We start from the raw sequence: 3,342 nt of genomic DNA on the forward strand, positions 1-3,342 counted from the left end.
TCTATAATCACTCACATCTATTCTCTGAAAAATTCTCTGAGAAGTGTTCTTCAATTTTTGTTTACATCCTCTTTCAGAAATTATACACTGAGACGTATAGCTTTAAGCCCATCTATCCCGTGTGAGGTTTACAGAAAAACCTGAAGTTCATTTTTATATCTATCTTTGAGAGATAATTCTTGTAGTTTTCTGAGAAAGCAAAAACACCTTTTTTCAACCTTGTAAGAGTGTAGTACACTCAGTGTTCTTGACTTAGAAAGTCTATGTAAAATCCGTGGAGGATTGCTCCATCTGTGAAAAGGTTGTTAGCACCCTGTGAAGCTAGAGAATAGTGGAAAATCTCAAGTGAAGCTTGAGGAGTGGACGCAGGCTGAGTTGAAACCGAACCACTCTAAATTTGTTTGCCTCTCTCTCCCTTATCTCTTTATTTTATTTAAATTGCCATAGTTATATTTCATATTTTTATTGTACTAAAATCATTAATTGACATAGTTGTTAGAACACTTGTTTTAATTATTTTTATTTCATCAATTATATTTATCTATTGTGTTAGTCATAATTTTTATTAGGGTATTATTATTTTTATCTGTAAAAACCTAATTCAACCCCCCTCCTCTTAGGTTGTCTTTTGGGTAACAAAAATAAATAATTAAGTTTTGTCAAATATGCCATAAATGTAATCATCAACCTATTTTTGAAACAAAATTTTCTCATTCAATTTTTTGGCAAATATTTATGTAGGAAAACTATCCACATGTTACTGCACTATGTTCATGGTCATTATTAAGCTTATGTAACTGAGGCCCTAAAATTATTTTGAAAAAGATTTCTATATTAGTTATAGCATAGATAACGGTAGGTTCTGTTGAATTGTTTATCATATTTAATGACACATAATTTTAAATCTTAAAGTAGAAATATATATATATATATATATATATATATACATATTTAAAAATCATAAATTATGGAATAATTAGAGTTTTTTTATGATTATAATTAGATTTTAGTGAATTGATTCTATATTAGTGGCACACAAATTTATAATTTTAAAATAACCGAGCAAATTTATTTTTTAGAAGTCGTCATGTATGGAATAATTAGAGTTTAATTGTTATTGTTAAATTACAGTTAACCAATAGAGTTTTTTGAAATAAAAATTAAGTACATTTTAGTGAATTGCTTCCATATATAGTATCACACAAATTTAAATTTTGAAATAGCTGAGCATACTTTTCTTTTACAAATCGTAATTTATGGAATAATTACAGTTTTTTTTTTTTGGTTATGATTAAATGAGAGTTTTATTGTTATGATCTAGTATTTCACTTGTACAGGCTTCATGGCACATCTACATGAGGAGGTCCCACTTCTCATTCATCCACATCGGGCCGACAGTATATGGGAGCATCCGGTATGCAATAACGTTTGTTGGACTTTATGCTTACAATTGAAAAATCCTTCATTTTGTTTTATCTTACGTGATAATGATATTATTTAAACTAGTCATTCCGTTATGCAGGAGGAGGCACACACAGTGTTGACATGCCGCCGGGTAGATTCTGGTCTGTGGGAGCATTCGTTGGACCATAGAGCCCTGTCGTATATATTACGCACAAGATTCTATGGTGTCTACCGTATCGGTCACATTAGACTGGACCACCCACTCATCATTACTCTGGCCGAGAGGTGGCGCACAAAGACTCATACATTCCATTTCCTGATCGGAGAGGCCACGGTCACATTGCAGGACGTATCTGTCCTATATGGTCTACGGATTGACGGGCGAGCAGTTACTAGTGTTGACCCATCATTTACAAGGGACCACTGGATAGCTCTATGTGGTGAGCTATTAGAAGTAGCACCTACACCTGCAGACTTATGGGCAGGTAGACTAAGGGTGAGGTAGCTGGCCGAGCATTTTGGTCCTCTTCTAGAGCAGGCTCCAGATGAGTTGGTACAACATAATGCCCCAACATATATTCTGTGGCTTATTGGGGGGGTACTTCTCCCTGATAAGTCACAGAACCTGCTCAAGCTTATGTACTTGCCACTGCTGAGAGACATCGACAAGATCAGCGAGTACAGCTGGGGTAGCGCGACTTTGGCATCTTGTATAGGATGTTGTGTCGAGCGGCTCAGGTGGGTGCGAAGGAGATCGGAGGACCACTTGTCTTGCTACAGGTTAGTAAGAATTTTAGTACATGTCAATTCATGTTGTATGACATATATCAGTATTGTAATTGAGTTTAAACTATTGTAGATTTGGGCATTGGAGAAATTCATTCACATTGCCCCGTCTAGGCGACAAGTGGTTGCTCTTGGTGAGCTTCCCATGGGCCAGGAAGACATGCAGTTGCCACCCGAACCGCGAGGCAGCCGATGGGGGGTTGACTTCGGCCACGAGGTCGTATTGACCCACATAGTCGTCGTTTATAGAGACCAGTTCAACCGAATGATCGAGGGCGAGGTATGAAATTTAGTGCATTTTAGTTGTCTTGTTCATTGTATATGTTTTGAGTTCACAAGCGAATTTTAATATACTTGTTGTTGTTATAGTTTATATGGCAGCCTTATGCTGGGGTCCTCAGTACGCTCCCAGACTACTGCCGACTAGGTCGGAAGATATGGATGGCGAGAGTGCCACTTATATGTTTTGACATGGTTGAGTGGCATCTCCCTGATCGTGTCCTCCGACAATTTGGTTAGGTCTAGTCCGTGCCGGACCAGTTGGACACCGAGTGGCGGTTGCATGCGACTGATAGGCGTGGCTGAGCTAGCACTGACTAGAGTCTGTTTTATATGCTGTATATACAGCAATGGAATGCCCGTCGGGACACTATTGTACAGGCTGACTGGAGTAATGAGGTACTTCCCTTGTCCGACCCTTACATGTTGTGGTATCGGCAACATACACGTCTACTAGTTGGTAATCCGAGCCACCTATCTGAGTCCGGATATCAGGGAGTTGGGCCTTCTCTTGAGGCATTGGTGAGTATCATAGTATGTGTCAGATAATTATTAAGATCATAATTGATTTACTTTTAGTCAATTGCAGCCTAATACATCCGAATTTTTGTTTAGGTGGTTGGAGCTGAGAGGTCATATCACTTGGCTGAGGACGCCCTTTTGAGACGCGATGGACAACATGTTTTGCAGGCCGTTGCAGAGATCCGAGACTTATTGTACGAGGCGATCCAACATACCCATCGGAGGGATTGTCTGCATTTTGGCCATTACGGTGTACACAGTGTAGCAGCTGCTCCAGACACATCAGTGCCTTCCACTTCAGCGCCGGCCATATCAGGTCCTTGGACATTAGTGACCCCACCGAATGCTACC

The sequence above is a fragment of the Camellia sinensis genome, chromosome 2, assembly GCF_055761805.1.
Source record: "Camellia sinensis isolate YWXY chromosome 2, ASM5576180v1, whole genome shotgun sequence".
NCBI classification, from domain to species: Eukaryota; Viridiplantae; Streptophyta; class Magnoliopsida; order Ericales; family Theaceae; genus Camellia; species Camellia sinensis.